The following is an 18,285-nucleotide window of genomic DNA, read 5'->3' on the forward strand; positions in this document are numbered from 1 at the left end:
TTTATTGTCACATGTTCTCAAGTGAGTACAGAGAAAAGTTGACAAGTCACCACTTACGGCAACTCTGAAGTACAAAAGTACCTAGATGCTGATTATTCAGCACAATCTTTGATGGAAAAAATATTAACAAAATAAAGAAATAAAAAATGCAGCATTACAGATTGTAGGAATAAAGTAAAAAAAAGAGAGAAATAGAAAGTTGAGAACAACTTTTCTACCAACGCACACTGGGCCTGGACTCCAGAAACACCAGACTTTGCCTTAAGGATGTCAAGGTCAGGAGACTACTTTGGGATTACCTCAAGACTGGAAGCCCACACTGAAGCCATGCCAGGTCAAAAGACCATGTGCTACAGAAAAATTACCACACCAGGCTGAGACACTCCCATGTGCCACCAAAAGACAGCCACGTGGGTCTGTACTCGGTCGGGAGTCTCAGTCGTGCTGAGGCCAGGAGTTCAGGCACCAAGAGGTAAAGAAAAACACAAGAAGAGAAAAACAAAAGAGAACAAAAAAGATAAATGGATGGAGCAGACGAGCTCCAGCTGAAACCTCCTATTCCACCGCCATCTTGGATGAAATAGAAATCTGGCAAGATACCAGTCACCCAACATAACAACTTAGTTGCTGGTTCTAATCAAATCACTTAGGAAATCAAGTTTTTTTTTAAAAGCCAAGTGAAAATCACTTAGTTGGGGAGCAATTTGGTGCAGTGGACAATTTCACAACTTAAAAAAAAAGGTAAACTTCCTCCTGCTCAAACACCTTTATGTCATCACTTGCGGAAAGTTAAACTTGATAACAACATGGAAGGGCAACCAGCATGTTAGCATAAATAAAGAAAAAAAAAGGTCTCACATCAAGGGAAGAAAAGTAGAATAAAATGTTAACTATGGTGCATTCAAAGTCTCCTAGTCACCGGTCAAAATCTTCTGACTAAGATGAGAAGTTTCCTGACCCAAAGAGAGTGGCGAGTCTGTGGAATTGTCTGCCATAGAAAGCTTTTATGGCCAAAATATTAAATGCTTTCATAAAAAGGAGATAGATGTAGTTCTTAGGGCTAAAGGGATCAAGGGTATAGGGTGAAAACAGGAACAGGTTATTGAGTTGAAGGATCAGCCATTTTCATACTGACTAGCAGAACAGGCTCATAAGGACCGAATGGCCTACTCCAATTCCTTTTTTTTTTAAATGTTTCTAGCAAATGATAGCAAGTCACGAGTTGCATGGTTTTTCAGCAGCTGTTAGGGACTGTGCTTTAAATTTACATTTAACATACATATCTAAAAATAGCAAAGACAAATGAAGAATTTATAGGCTCTAGAGGGGGAAATGATTGGAGAGTAAGGCTATAGATTTTCTGCTCTTTACTAACCTTCAGTTTTTAGTTCGTTCAAGGTTAAACTCAGTTAAAGTAGAAGTAAAGCAACATTAAAAAGTATAATGTAAGGTATGGCAGAATAGATAGACCAAGTGGATTTTCAACCCTATGGCATTGGGGATTTGTGGACACTTCTCATGACCTAAGTGTCCACATGCAGCAAGTATCCCCATCTGCATAAGGTTGAGCTGTGTTTCAGAGCTTGAGAAATGGCTAGAGCCACTAAGGTGTGTTTTTGAAACAGATAACTCCATGGAAAGCACATTCAGAAAAGCAGTCAAAAGAGTGGAAATGGATGTCCACAAGGCAGTGCAAGAGAAACAAATCAGGTATTGCAAGATTCCCTAGAGGTTCAGCTCACAAACTGGCTTTCCATTCTGGATATCAGAGAGGGCAATGGATCCTTAAAGGAGTGCAATAAGAGCCAAACCCATGGCACCATGTGTGCCCCAGCTGTATGGAAATGAGGCAATGCACCAGGTCAGAGTCAGATTCGTTCCAAAACAGCTGCAGCAATCTGTTCCGAGGGACGGCTAAAACCATGAGGTTGTGGTCGACGATAGGAACATAGGAACAAGAATGGACCATTCAGCTCCTTGAGTCTGTTCTATTATTCAATGATCCGACCTCTTTGACCTATATGCCTTAATCTCTTTGCTTAACAAAAATGTATCTAACTCAGATTTAAAATTAGCAATTGATCCAACGTTATCAGCCATTGTGGAAGAGTGTTCCAAACATCTACCACCCTTTGTTGTCAGAAGTAGTTCCTAATATCTTTTGTGAATTGTCAGGCCCTAATATCTACTAATTATACAATCTCCAACCAGTGGAAATAGTTTACTTTTACTTACCCTGTCTTTTCCTGTTAATACCTTGAAGATTTCAATCAGATAACCCATTAACCTTCTGAATTTGATGAAAACGGACAATTTGTATACTACAACCTAACCCCTGAAGTTCAGGTATCAGTCTTGTAAACCTATGTTATAAGTTCGTAAGTTCATACAGGAGCAGACTTCAGCCAATTGGCCCACCGAGTCAGCTCAGTCATTCAACCATGGTTATTATACTTTCTCCAATGCCAATATGTCCTTCCTAAGGTGTGCTGCTTGTATCTACATACAGTATTCCAAGTGAGGTCTAACCAGAGTTTTGTATGACTGTAGCATAACTTCTCCTTCAGTCCCCAAATTCTAAAGGCATCATTTCATTAGTGTCCTTGATTCTTTTCTGCAGCTGCTGATGACGACATTTTCCTGCTCTACCTGAACCCAAACTCTCTTTGGACATCCAATATATTTAACTTCATACCATGTAGAAATTACCCAGATCAATTCTTATTCGGTCTAAAATGGATAACCTTACACTCGCTTCCAATGAACTCCATCTACCACAATTTTGCTGATTCACAATTTATCAATTTCTCTTTGCAATTTTATGTTATCATCTACACTCTGTACAATGCTTTCTAACTTTGTGTCATCAGCCAATTTGGATATACAGCTTCTAATGCAAATCATTGATAAATAATGTGAATAATTGAGATTAACAGATTTGTGGGGGACACCACTCATCAAATCCTGCCGACGTGAGTACCGGTCCTATTTTTTGTCACTTGCCATTCAACCAATTTCCCAACAAGGCAATAATGTGTCTTTAAAGCCATGAGCTTCCACCAGAGTTAACAGCCTCTAACATGGTACTTTATTAAATGCCTTTTAGAAGTCCATATAAACATAATCTAAGACAATCCCCTATCTAATACCTTAGTCACCTCTTCATAAAATTCAAAGGGGTTTGTCAGGCATAACCTACCTGTCATATATCCATACTGACTCTCCCAGATTAATTCAAAAATTTCAAAGTGCTCATTTGCTCTATCATTTATTATAGAATCAAACAATTTCCCACATGCAAGTGAGCAAAAACATGAGAGATGGTGTAGGAGGGAGAACTTTAAATTCTTGGGACACAGAAACTGGCTTTGAAGGTGACACCTGCACATTCCAGATGGATTGCATTTTATGATAAACATACCATTTGAGTATTTGAGCAAAGCTGGGACTAAGGTCCTTTATGGGGTATTCTGCAATACTCTTGGGGAGAGTTTAAAACTAAATCAGCAAGGGCGTGGAAACCAAAAGAAAACATTAGAAACTAATACTAAAGTGCATGAAATGCTGGGATAGCCAGATAGCAATACAATAGAAGTAATAAGTTAACAGGTGAAGTCAGACAAAGTAAATGAAGTCTAAATCATGTATGAGAATGTATGGAACATAGTTGCTAAGATTGGGGAGTTACAGGGGACATAGCTTAAGGAAGGGCAGATCTGGATGTTAAATCCTGCTGGTTACAAAGTAGTCAGAAAAGACAGGAAAGAGGAAGAAAAGTAGAAGCAGTGGCTTTTTCAAGGACAGGGAGAGGCTTAAAGGTCAGTATCAATATCAAAAGGAATAAGAGGGGTACTATTACATTGTCCTGGTATGATCGCCAGGCAAGGGAAGGATATAGAGGACAAAATCTGGAAGGAAATTACAGAGGTATAAACATCATTGAATAGTTATAAAGAAGGACTTTGATTACCTGAATATCCACTGAGATAGTGATATTGCAAATATAATGAGGGACATTTGGAGAACTTCTTAGAGTAATTTGCATTCAATCCAACAAGAGAGGAAGCACTGCTAGTCCTGGTTTTTGGGAGTGAACTGTTGAATAAATCAAGTGACAGTGGGCAACATTTAGGAGTCAGTGATTGTTGTAATCATAAAGTTTAGGGTAACAATACAGATAGATTGAAAGTGAAGGTTAGCAGTAAAAATAATAGGTTTTTGGCACAATTAAGGTATATTCCTCAGAAGGAAAAGAGAAGAGAAAAAGGTCCAGAGCTCCCTCTATGACAAAGTAGACATACACTAATTTAAAAAGGACAACATTTGCTTATAACAGGTGTCAGGTCATAAAGACAGTTGAGAACCAAGAAGAACACAGAACTTGCAGAAGGGAGAGGTGATAAAGCAAATATAAGCAGCAAAGAGGGATTATCAAAATAGACTGGCAGCTAACATAAAAGGATATCCCAAAGTCTTCTATAAATATATCAATAGTAAAAAGGTGATGAAAGACAGAGTAGAGTTGATTAGGGACTAAAAGGGATTTACACTTAAGACAAGAGGCATGGTTGAGGTGCTAAGTGAATGTTTTTATTTACAAGGCAGATGCTGCCCAAGCCATGGTGACAGTTGAGGAAATACAATGATGAGAAGGGTTTAAAATTAATAAGGAATTTTTTTTGGGTAAGCTAATGGTTCTTAAACTTGACAAGGCATTGGTAGTGGATGAGAGGCATCAAGCATATTGAAGCAACAGAGAGTGGACATGACAGAAGCACTGATTATAATCTTTTAATCTGCCCTGGATTTGGAGGTGATGCTAGAGGACTGGAGAATTGCAAATATACCTTTGTTCAAAACAAAAAGGTGCAGAGTAACACTGCAATGCAAATCAGTCAGTTTAACTGCAGGGAAACATCTAGAAACAATTAGTCTGGATAGAATTAATTGTGCCATGGAAAATATAAATTGATTATGAAAAGTCAGAATGGATTTGATAAGGGAAAATGGTGTCTCACCGACCTGGAGTCTTTTGAAGATCTAAATGAGGTGACGACTGTTAATGTGGTGTATATGGACTTTCTGAAGGCATTTGATACAGTACCACACAACTGACAGAGAGAGAAGTGATTAAAAAAGGGACAGAAACAACACAGATACAAAATTGGTTGAGGAATAAGAAAACAGAGTATGGCTCATGGCTTTTTTGTCAGGCTTTAAGGCAGTTTGTAGAGCAGTTCCTCAAGGGTCAGTATTGGGACACCTGCTTTTCCTGATATTTATTAAATGATCTAGATCTTGGTGCACACATATAATTTCAAAGTTTAGAGACAATGCAAAACTTGAGAATTGTAAGCTATGAGGAGGACAGTGCAGAATTTCAAAATAATATTGTCACATCATTAGAGTGAGTGAATAGTGGCAGATGACGTTCAATGGCGAGTAGGGTGCACTTTAATACAAAGAACATGGAGGAACAGTACAAAATGAAATACAAAACAGAACAAAATACAGCATACAGTATTCTAGGGTTCATAAAGAAAGGCATATAGTACACCAACAGGGAGGTTATGCTGAACCTGAACAACACACTGGTTAGACCACAGCTGGACTAGTGTGTACAGTTCTGGGTGCCACAATAAGTAGAATGTGAATGCACTGGCGACAGATTTACGAGAATGGCTCAGGGATGAGACACTTCCTTGATGAACAAAGCTTGGGGTAGTGGTTTTTGTTTGAGATGGAGAAGGCTAACAGGTGGCTTGTTAGAAGTTTTCAAAATCATGAGAGGTCTGGACACAATAGGCAGGGAGAAACCATTCCCACTGAAATGCATCGAGGATCAGAGGGATCAATTCTAATTTTTTGCTACTGCTGTTGGGGAGGTTTTAAACTAATGTGGCAGGGGACTGGGAAGCAGAAGAGAAAACAAGTAGGCAGCGAGGTAGAGACTGGAGACTGTAAGAATTATGAAGATAGCATTAATAAAGGGAAGAGTAGTCAGAGGGCAGATGGGTGCAAAACAACTGGTGGCCTGAAATGCATCTACTTTAATGCAAGGGGTATAGTGTGTAAGGCAGATGAACTTAGGGCTTGGATTGGTGCCTGGGGGTATCACATTATTGCAATCACAGAGACTTGGTTAAAGGAAGGGCATGATGATTGGTAACTAAATGTTCCAGGATATAGACGCGTCAGACAGGACAGTGAGGGAAGTAAAAGGGGGGTGGAGTTACATTGCTGGTCAGGGATGATATCATGGCTGTGCAAAAGGAGGACACTATGGAGGTCGTGGGTAGTGAGGCATTATGGGTGGAGCTGAGAAATAAGAAGGGTGCAATTCGAGTGTTAGGACTGTATTACAGGCCTCCCAACAGTGAGCGTGTGGTAGAACAACAAATAGGTAAACAGATTATGGAAAGATGTCGAGGCAATAGGGTAGTGGTGATGGGAGATTTTAATTTTCCCAACATTGACTGGGATACACTTAGTGTCAGAGGTCTGGATGGTGTAGAATTTGTAAGAAGCATCCAGTCGAGTTTTTTAGAGAGTATGTCAATAATCTGACAAGGGAAGGGGCCATATTGGACCTGGTACTGGGAAACAAGCCAGCACAAGCAGTAGAAGTTGCAGTGGGGGATTTCTTTGGGAACAGTGACCACAATTCTGCAAGTTTTAGAATACTCATCGATAAAGATGAGAGTGGTCCTAAGGGAAGAGTACTACACTGGGCCAAGGCCAATTATAATCAAAATTAAGCAGGAGCTCAGAAACGTGGATTGGACACAGCTATTTGAAGGGAAGTCCACATTTGAGATGTGGGAGGCTTTCAAAGATAGATTAAAGACAGTGCAGAATATGCATGTCCTGTTGAAGGCAAAAGGATAGGAAGGGCAAGTTTCGTGAACTGTGGTTGACAGGAGAAATTGTATGACTAGCCCAGAGGAAAAGGGAAGCGTACATAAGGTCTCGGCAGCCAAGAACAGAACAGACCCTGGAGGAATATCGGAGGAGTAGGATGTCTTAAATGAGGAATCAAGCGGGTTAAAAAGGGGTCATGAAATAGCTTTAGCGAGCTGAATTAAAAGGCGAATGCCAAAGCATTTTATTCTTAATAAAAAAAGCAAGCGGGTAACTAGAGAAAGGATTGGTCCACTAAAGGATAATGAAGGAAGGCGGTGTCTCGAACCTGAGAGAATGGGCGAGATTCTGAATGATTACTTTGCATCAGTGTTCACGGAGGAGAGGAACATGATGAATGTTGAGATTAGAGATAGAAGTTTGATTAGTCTGGATCATATTGGCATAAGTAGGGAAGTTGTTGTGTTGGGTAGGCTAGAGGTTATTAAGGTAGACAAATACCCAGGACTGGATGGAATCTATCCCAGGTTGCTGAGGGAGGTGGGAGAGGAAATAGCTAGGGCCCTGACAGATATCTTTGTGGCATCCTTAAACACAGGTGAGGTGCCGGAGGACTGGAAGGTTGCTCATGTTGTCCCCCTGCACAAGGAGGGCAATAGGGATATTCCGGGTAACTACAGACCAGTGAGCCGGATGTCGGTGGTGGGAAAGTTGCTGGAGAGGGTACTGACGGATAGGATCTATTTATATTTAGAAAAGAATGGGCTTATCAGCGATAGGCAACATGGTTTTGTGTGGGGGAGATCGTGCCTTACCAACTTAATAGAGTTCTTCGGGGAAGTGACCAAGTTGATAGGTGAAGGAAGGGCTGTTGATGCCATATACATGGACTTTAGTAAGGCATTTGATAAGGTTCCCCATGGTAGACTAATGGAGAAAGTAAAGTCACATGGTGTGCAGGGTGTTCTAGCTCGGTGGATAAAGAACTGGTTGAGCAACAAGAGACAGAGAATAGTAGTTGAAGGAAGTTTCTCAAAATAGAGAAAGGTGACCAGTGGTGTTCCACAGGGATCAGTGCTGGGGCCACTATTGTTTGTAATATACATAAATGATCTAGAAGAGAGTACTGTTGGTATGATCAGCAAGTTTGCAGACAACATGAAGATTGGTGGAGTAGCAGAAAGCATAAGGAGCTGTCAAAGAATACAGGAGGATATAGACAGACTGGAGAGTTGGGCAGAAAAGTGGCAGATGGATTTTAATCCAGACAAACGTGAGGTGATGCATTTAGGCAAGACTAATTCTAGAGCAAATTATACCATGAACAGAAGAGCCCTGGGAAACGTTGATGGGCAGAGACACTTGGGAGTGCAGGTCCATTGTACCCTGAAGGTTGCTGCACAAGTTGATAGTGTGGTCAAGAAGGTATCTAGTATGCTTGCCTTCACTGGACAAGGTGTTGAGTATAAGAGCTGGTAAGTCACAAGTTCAAATTGTACAGGACGTTGGTTCGGCCGCATTTGGGATACTGTGTACAGTTCTGGTCGCCAAATTACCAAAAGAATGTGGACGCTTTGGAGAGGATGCAGAGAAGGTTTACAAGGATGCTGCCTGGTATGGAAGGTGCTCGCTATGAAGAGAGGTTGAGTAGGTTAGGTTTATTTTCATTTTTAAAAAAAAAAGGAGATCGAGGGGGGAACCTGATTGAAGGTTTACAAAATCATGAAGGGTATAGACATGGTGAATAAGGACAAGCTTTTTCCCAGGGTGAAGGATTCAATAACAAGAGGTCACGGTGGAAAAGAGGTCACGGTGGAAAGTTTAAGGGGGATACACGCAGCAAGTACTTCACAGAGAGGGTGGTGGGCATCTGGAACGCATTGCCAGCAGAGGTGGTAGAGGCAGACATTGTAGATTAATTTAAGATGCCTGTGTAGGTGGGGAGCAGAGGGTTACAGATACTTAGGAATTGACCGGCAGGTTTAGACAATACATTTGGATCGGCTCAGGCTTGGAGGGCCGAAGGGCCTGTTCCTGGGCTGTAAATTTTCTTTGTTCTTTGGTCTAAAGTGACTTGCAGAAGAAACAGATATTAGGTGAGAAAAAAGCAAATAGGGTAAGAATGTGGCACCTGGAAGTGTGCTGGACACAGGTTCAACTGAGGCATTCAAAAGGGTATTAAATAGTAATTTAAACAGAAATAATGTGTAATATCACAGGGTGGGGGGCTGGAGTTGAAAGACAGCAGCAGATTGGTCCTGTTAAAATGGTCAGAAAGCCAATGAACACAGCATGGGCCAAATGACATCCTGCTGCTGTAGCCATTCTGTGGAAAATGTAGTCAAAAAAACATCTTAACTTTATAAACCTCATAATTGCAACTTCAGTTACTGTTCTAACCTAATCTCAGTGATTCGATCCTTTTAGTATGTCTTCCTTATTATTATCCTGTCCATAATTTTGTTTTCTCTTTTTAAAGTAACCCTCATATCATTCATTTCCTTTATGAGGACATATAAAAAGTACTCATTTAATACTTCAGTCGTGTCCTCAACTTCAAAATAAATATTTTTCTTTCTAGTTGTTGTGGTTCTGTTCGCCGAGCTGGAAATTTGTGTTGCAGACGGTTTGTCCCCTGTCTAGGTGACATCCTCAGTGCTTGGGAGCCTCCTGTGAAGCGCTTCAGTGATCTTTCCTCCGCCATTTGTAGTGGTTTGAATCTGCCACTTCCGGTTGTCAGTTCCAGCTGTTCATTGCAGTGGGTTCGTTGCAGTGTCCAGCTCGCTACGAAACGACACGACCAGCTATCCTTAGTAGCCACACACGCAGATGACTAGCAACATGAATTTGACTGGGACAACACTACTATTATAGGACAAGCCAAACAGAGAACAGCCAGGGAATTCCTAGAGGTATGGCACTCATCCACAGATTCAATCAATAAGCACATCGACCTGGACCCAATATACCGACCGCTGCAACGGACAGGTGAAACTGACAACCGGAAGCGGCAGATTCAAACCACTACAAATGCCGGAGGAAAGATCACAGAAGCACTTCACAGGAGGCTCCCAAGCACTGAGGATGTCACCTAGACAGGGGACAAAACATCTGCAACACAAATTCCCAGCTCGGCGAACAGAACCACAACAACAAGCACCCGAGCCACAAATCTTCTCACAAAGTTTTTCTTTCTAGTCTTAATTGTTCCAACATTTTTCTGAAGATTTCTGTTTACACTTAATGAATACTTTGCAAATGTTTGAAAAAAATTGCAATGCAAAATCTATTTCCTATAATTGATATGCTTGCCTTGTGGCTGTAAACTATTTGATTTCCACTTCTCTTGATTTTAAAAACAGTCTGCTGAGTTATATACCAACAGCAGTATCAGGACCATTGCAAAACAGCCATCTGTTGAAAAAAATCCAACAAGTCAGAAAAAATAAGTGGTAAAACTGCAGTTTTCCAGAGAACATAGAACATACTGGAAATCTTTTTGATCATTAGCTTGTTAAAGATGGAAGAAAGCTGAAGGTCCAGAGTACAAAAAGTTAAAAATCACAACACCAGGTTGTAGTCCAACAAGTTTAATTGGAAGCACACTAGCTTTCGGAGCGACGCTCCTTCATCAGGTGATTGTGGACCTCCTCCACTTGATGAAGGAGCAGCGCTCCAAAAGCTAGTGTGCTTCCAATTTAACCTGTTGGACTATAACCTGGTGTTGTGTTATTTTTAACTTTGTACACCCCAGTCCAACACCGGCATCTCCAAATCAAGGTCGAGAGTGTTCAATTTAACTTCAATTGTCAGATTTCAATTAAAATTATAGATGAAGTTTAAGAAAGTCAATGTGGTAAAATAATTAATTCAAAAACTTCAAGTATATTGAAACAAACACAAAATAACCATATTTAGTAATACAGTGCAACTGGTCCATATGGTGACACCAGCTCATGACTTCTGGCTGACTGCACACATATCTCTTACATCAATACAAATGAGAAGGAGGCCATTCAATCTCAAAAACCACCAGCTTTGAAGGGAGTTCCAAAAAAAAACTATGACCCACTGAGAAACAAGAGTTGCCTCATCGGTGTTTAAATTGAGCAACCCTAATTTTTAAACTTTAACCTCTCGTTCTGCCCCATAAGCTGAACATTTATTACCTATTCTCAGTATTTGCTGTACCCACATACTAGCCTTTTACAACTCGTGCATTCTTACACCCATATCCCCCTCACTTTCAGAGCTCTGCAAATAAACTTCCTGAGGAAGTGGTGAATGTGGGTAAATTACAACATTTAAAGGACATTTGGATTGATACATGAATAGGAAAGGTTTGGAGGGATATGGACCAGGAGCAGGCAGGTGGGACTAATTTAGTCTGGGTTTACATGGACTGGTTGGACCAAAGGGTCTGTTTCTCTGTGTTATATGACTCTATTTAGATAATGTGACTTGTCATTCTTTATACCAAAATGGACTCTTCAAATTTCCAGACATTGTACTCTAGATGCACATCTTTGCCCACTCACTGAATCTATCCTTTTGTAGTCCATGCCGCTCTTTACAACTCACTTTCCTACCTACATTTGTGCCATCAGTAAAGTTGTCAACAATCCATTCCATCCCTTCATCGAAATCATGTATATAAATTACAATTGGTTGTGATCCCAGATGTAATAGCTTGTTAACATGGAAAAGTCCATGTATGATTTTTCAGTTTTCTGTTGGCCAGCCAATCTTCTATCATGTGAATACATATCCCCTACATCACTTTTATTTTCCACAATAAGTTTTGATGTGATACCTTATCAAATACTTTCTACAAATCAAAATATAGGACACCCATTGGATCATATTTATCCACAGCATGTGCTACCTCAAAGAACTTTAAGTCATGGTCAAACATCATTTTCTTTTCACAAAATTATGTGGACTCTGCCTGATTACCTTAACTTATCCAGGCCTGCTCTAATGTCTTCAATAGTAGCTTCTAGCATTTTCCCTGATAGATGTTCAGCTAATTGGCTTATTGTTTCCTGGATGCTGTCTCCTTCCCCTTTTGAAGAAAAGGAGTTCAATTTGTTATCTACTATTTAAATTAAAATTAAAACCATGCATCAAGTTTTTCCACGAACCACTTTTCTTTTGTAAGTGAAGGATGGGGATGTGGAGCCAGCAATTTACTCAGTTCTACTTCTCTGGAGATGAATTTCGCTGTCCTTTTAATTTCTAGATTTGTCACAAGAATGCTATTCATATCTTCTAGGGGAGGGACCATTGCAAAATATTTTTAATTCATCTGCCACTTCTTTATTTTCTATTATTAACACCTCAGTCTTGTTTTTATTGGACCATCATTCATTTCCTTAACTCCTCTTGAAATATTTATTGAAACATTTATTATCTGTTTTACAGTTCTAGCGAGCTTTCTCTTGCATTTCAATTTTACCCTCTATTAAATTCTTGACTTTTTCATATTCTATCCAATTTAAGGCCTACTACAGGTAGTTCTGTGATAACATGCATTTCAGCAGCATGATTTGGCTATAACATCGCTGGAGAATTAGGAAATGGTATCTTCAAAAATCGGCAATAGCAGAATCCGATAAATTTCCAGCGCGATCGGTTCATGCACTTCATTCTATGCATGCACCGATATCTGCGCTGAAATCTCTGTCATTCTGTGCACACGCCCATTTTTGTGCCATTCTGCATATGTGCAGCTGTGCGAAGTCTCTGCGTCATTTTTGAGTGGGAGCAGCGGCCGAGGAAAAACGAACCCGGGAGACTACAGCTAAGGTAAGACAGTTTGTTTCAAAATTACTTACCTGTAGCGGGCAGCGGAAGTGAGGTTGGAGCGCGTAGCTGGGCAGGAAGGTAAGTGATTAGTATTTGAGTGGGTGTGTTCTAGACCCCAGGTCCTACTTCCGTAGGGCCTCCCTCCCACCCTCCTCCTCTAACCTAACTTTAAAGTCCACAGGTTATTGACTCAGTGTTCTTGTTTTTGGAGACAGTGTACAGTCATGGCAGCGCAGGCGGTGGAATGTTCCTCCTGCAGGATGTTTGAGGTAGGGGTGACCACCGATACTCCTGCCGACTTCGTGTGCAGGAAATGCAGTCAGATCCTGATCCTCACCGAACGAGTTAGGGAACTGGAACTGGAGCTGGATGAGCTGAGGATTATTCAAGAGGCTGAGAGGGTGATCGATAGAAGCTACAGGGACATAGTTACGCCAGAGAACAGAGGTAGCTGGGTAACAGTTAGAGGTGGGAAGGGGAAGAAACAGGCAGTGCAGGGATCCCCTGTGGTCGTTCCCCTAAAAAATAAGTATGCAGCTTTGGAAACTGTTGGGGGGGGACAGCCTTGCAGGTGTAAGCTGCAGTGAAGGGGTCTGTGGCTCTGAGATTCAGAAGGGAAAGGGGGAGAAGAGGAGAGCGCTAGTTATAGGGGACTCTCTAGTTAGAGGGACGGACAGGCGGTTCTGTGGACATGAGCGAGACTCTCGGCTGGTTTGTTGCCTCCCGGGTGCTAGGGTCCGAGACGTCTCGGACCGTGTCTTCAGAATCCTTAAGGGGGAGGGTGTGCAGCCAGAAGTCGTGGTACACATTGGCACCAACGACATAGGTAGGAAGAGGGGTGGGGAGGTCATTCAAGAGCTCAAGGAGTTAGGCTGGAAGCTAAAAGCTAGGACAGACAGAGTCGTCATCTCTGGGTTGTTGCCGGTGCCACGTGACAGAGAGGCAAAGAATAGGGAGAGAGTGCAGTTGAACACGTGGCTGCAAGGATGGTGTAGGAGGGAGGGCTTCAGATATTTGGACAATTGGACTGCATTCTGGGGAAGGTGGGACCTGTATAAACAGGACAGGTTGCACCTGAACCAGAAGGGCACCAATATCCTGGGGGGTAGGTTTGCTAGCACTCTTCGGGGGGGTTTAAACTAATTTGGCAGGGGGATGGGATCCGGACTTGTAGTCCAGCAAGTAAGCTAGCTGTGTGTCAGGATGTCCAAGACTGTAGGGAGGCTGTGGAGAAGGTAGCACTGACAGGGACTACTTGCGGACACAGAGATGGGCTCAAGTGCGTATACTTCAATGCAAGGAGTATCAGAAATAAGGTGGGTGAACTTAAGGCGTGGATCGGTACCTGGGACTACGATGTTGTGGCCATCACGGAAACATGGATAGATGAGGGACAGGAATGGCTGTTGGAGGTTCCTGGTTACAGATGTTTCAGTAAGATTAGGGAGGGTGGTAAAAAAGGAGGGGGGGTGGCATTGCTAATTAGAAATGGTATAACGGCTGCAGAAAGGAAGTTTGAGGGGGATCTGCCTCTGGAGGTAGTATGGGCTGAAGTCAGAAATAGGAAAGGTGCAGTCACCTTGTTGGGTGTTTATTATAGGCCCCCCAATAGCAGCAGAGATGTGGAGAAACAGATTGGGAAACAGATTTTGGAAAGGTGCAGAAGCCACAGGGTCGTAGTCATGGGCGACTTCAACTTCCCAAATATTGATTGGAAGCTCTTTCGATCAAGTAGATTGGATGGGGCGGTGTTTGTGCAGTGTGTCCAGGAAGCTTTTCTAACGCAGTATGTAGATTGTCCAACCAGAGGGGAGGCCATATTGGATTTGGTACTCGGTAACGAACCGGGACAAGTGGTGGGCTTGTTGGTGGGTGAACATTTTGGTGATGGCGACCACAATTCTGTGACTTTCACCTTGGTTATGGAGAGAGATAGGTGCGCACAACAAGGTAGATTTTACAATTGGGGGAAGGGAAATTACGATGCTGTAAGACAGGATTTGAGGAGCATACGTTGGGAGCATAGGCTGTTAGGGAAGGATGTGGTGGAAATGTGGGACTTTTTCAAGGAGCAGATACGACGTGTCCTTGATATGTATGTACCGATCAGGCAGGAAAGAAATGGTCGTGTGAGGGAGCCTTGGTTGACGAGGGAGGTTGAATGTCTAGTAAAGAGGAAGAAGGAGGCTTACATAAGGTTGAGGAAACAAGGTTCAGACAGAGCAGTGGAGGGATACAGGATAGCCAGAAGGGACCTGAAGAAAGGGATTAGGAGAGCTAAGAGAGGGCATGAAAAATCCCTGGCGGATAGGATCAAGGATAACCCCAAGGCATTCTATGCATATGTGAGAAACCTGAGAATGACGAGAACGAGGGTAGGTCCGATCAAGGACAGTGGTGGGAGACTGTGTATTGAGTCGGAAGAGATAGGAGAGGTCTTGAACAAGTACTTCTCTTCAGTATTTATGAACGAGAGGGACCGTATTGTTGAAGAAGAGAGTGTGAAACGGACTGATAAGCTAGAAGAGATACCTGTTAGGAAGGAAGATGTGTTGGACATTTTGAACAACTTGAGGATAGACAAGTCCCCGGGCCTGACGGGATATATCCTAGGATTATGTGGGAAGCAAGAGAGGAAATTGCAGTACCGTTGGCAATGATCTTCTCGTCTTCACTGGCAACTGGGGTGGTACCAGGGGACTGGAGAGTAGCGAATGTTGTGCCCCTGTTCAAAAAAGGGAATAGGGATAACCCCGGGAATTACAGGCCAGTTAGTCTTACTTCTGTGGCAGGCAAAGTAATGGAAAGGGTACTGAGGGATAGGATTTACGAGTATCTGGAAAGACACTGCTTGATTAGGGACAGCCAGCACGGATTTGTGAAGGGTAGGTCTTGCCTTACAAGTCTTATTGAATTCTTCGAGGAGGTGACCAAGCATGTGGATGAGGGTAGAGCAGTGGATGTAGTGTACATGGATTTTAGTAAGGCATTTGATAAGGTTCCCCATGGTAGGCTTATGCGGAAAGTCAGGAGGCATGGGATAGAGGGAAATTTGGCCAATTGGATAGAAAACTGGCTAACCGGTAGAAGTCAGAGAGTGGTGGTAGATGGTAAATATTCAGCATGGAGTCCAGTTACAAGTGGAGTTCCGCAGGGACCAGTTCTGGGTCCTCTGCTGTTTGTAATTTTTATTAATGACTTAGAGGAGGGAGTCGAAGGGTGGGTCAGTAAATTTGCAGATGATACAAAGATAGGTGGAGTTGTGGACAGTGAGGAGGGCTGTTGTCGGCTGCAGAGGGACTTAGATAGGATGCAGAGCTGGGCTGAGGAGTGGCAGATGGAGTTCAACCCTGCCAAGTGTGAAGTTGTCCATTTTGGAAGAACAAATAAGAATGCGGGATACAGGGTTAATGGTAGGGTTCTTGGTCAGGTGGAGGAACAGAGGGATCTTGGGGTCTATGTACATAGATCTTTGAAGGTTGCCACTCAGGTGGATAGAGTTTGTAAGAAGGACTATGGAGTATTATCGTTCATTAGCAGAGGGATTGAATTCAAGAGTCGTGAGGTGATGTTGCAGCTGTACAGGACTTTGGTTAGGCCACAATTGGAGTACTGTGTGCAGTTCTGGTCGCCTCACTTTAGGAAAGATGTGGAAGCTTTGGAGAGGGTGCAGAGAAGATTTACCAGGATGTTGCCTGGAATGGAGAGTAGGTCGTACGAGGATAGGTTGAGAGTTCTCGGCCTTTTCTCGTTGGAACGGCGAAGGATGAGGGGTGACTTGATAGAGGTTTATAAGATGATCAGCGGAATAGATAGAGTAGATAGTCAGAAACTTTTTCCCCGGGTACAACAGAGTGTTACAAGGGGACATAAATTTAAGGTGAAGGGTGGAAGGTATAGGGGAGATGTCAGGGGTGGGTTCTTTACCCAGAGAGTGGTGGGCCATGGAATGCGCTGCCCGAGGGAGTGGTAGAGTCAGATTCATTGGCGACCTTTAAGCGGCATTTGGATAGGTACATGGATGGGTGCTTAATCTAGGATAGAAGTTCGGCACAACATCGTGGGCCGAAGGGCCTGTTCTGTGCTGTATTGTTCTATGTTCTATGTTCTATTCTGTGCATATGCAATATCAGTGCCGTTCTGCGCATGCGATGTCAGCTGTCGACAGAGCCACTTTGAGAGAGGTTCTCGACAGACAGCAGCTTTCATACATGTTTTTAAATGTATTGTGTTAAATTTACTTTAGTTTCATTGATAATGATGATTTCAATGTTCAGGATGTGCTGTACTGTGCATCAGACTTTTAGTGATTTTGGAGCGATCATGAGTGATATTTTTTGCTGGTCTGCCCTGAACTGCACTTTTCTCATTATTATTTCCTATTATTTCTATTACGTGATTTTCAGTTAAGCGAGGTTTTGTTTGAACACAACTATAGCATTATAGGAGAACTACCTGTATCTGTCTTTAGACAATTATATGTTTTTTTTTCTTTTCATTTGATAGCATTTTTAACATTTCTAGTTAAACAAGGAAGTTGGGTCTCTCCCTTGGAATTTTTCTTACTCATTGGAAGCTATCTTCTGTGCATTCTGAATTGATACAACTACTTCTCTATTCTCTTATTTTGAAAACTGACATCTCATTTAACTTCATTTCTCAACAATGTTTTTACAGAATTGACTGCTTCCTATATGTATCCATCTGCTAATAGTTATGGCTTATTAACTTTTGCAAACTGTTCTCTCTCTCCCACCCCCTCCCCATCCTCCCCCTGACATTGTCATTGGCATCAGCTGTTCCAATTGGCTTAACATATAAAAAGTAGTTGATCATTCTTGGGTAAGCCAAGCATCATGTGCCCAATTTCAGATTGGTCTCTTCAGGAAAATGAGCTTCATCCTGGTTTTTCTTTCTATTATCTCCTGACTGATACCATGGGAATATAAATGCAATAAGGGACTTCTGTGGTGCAATGTAGTGTTCCACTGCTGGACCAAGAGGCCCAGTTTCGAGTCCCACCTGCTCCAAAGGTGTGATAGTATTACCAAACAAAGCTAATTTGGAAAATATCTATAAAAACAACAAATGCCAGAGACCCCCCTCATTCTTTTGATGAATTTAAAACATGCCAGGAGCTTGGGGCAACATCTCCTGGCAGCTGATCCAGCGCTTCAGATCCCCACTAAAATAACAAAGCACCAAAGTACTTTATGTCTGATTAAAGGATATGTGGAATCAATTCCTTACAACTGATATCATCCCAAATGTCTAATTGATACATCTAAAAACTCGAGAGCATTCTAGAGCCTATCATCTTTCAATTAAAAATCAATCCTTTGTGAATGTGCAACAATAATTGCAGAGGCCTGTAACTTACTAAAAAGTCACTTCATGCTTGAAAAGGGAGTGTCACATTGTGGCTTTGAAATTGTTTCACTTCAACGGGCTTTTAAAAACGTTTTGCCCTGCCATTAAAGTGCATATCTCAGCATCTGTTTATTTTGACCTGAGGCAGTGTGGTACTTTATATGAATATAATCATGGAGGTTAGAGTCAACAACCACATGCTGTTTCACTATCTTACTGATCATGATGGAACCAAATATAATTTAA

At 42.0% G+C, this 18,285-nt stretch overlaps 1 protein-coding gene across 13 annotated transcripts in view; it reads right to left on the reverse strand.

Moving 5' to 3' along the window:
- Nucleotides 1-18,285, reverse strand: part of nedd4l (NEDD4 like E3 ubiquitin protein ligase) — a 497,532-nt gene that overhangs the window by 196,099 nt on the left and 283,148 nt on the right. The gene's annotated exons all lie outside the window — the stretch shown is intronic.

This window comes from Chiloscyllium punctatum, chromosome 1, assembly GCF_047496795.1.
Source record: "Chiloscyllium punctatum isolate Juve2018m chromosome 1, sChiPun1.3, whole genome shotgun sequence".
In the NCBI taxonomy this organism is placed as follows: domain Eukaryota; kingdom Metazoa; phylum Chordata; class Chondrichthyes; order Orectolobiformes; family Hemiscylliidae; genus Chiloscyllium; species Chiloscyllium punctatum.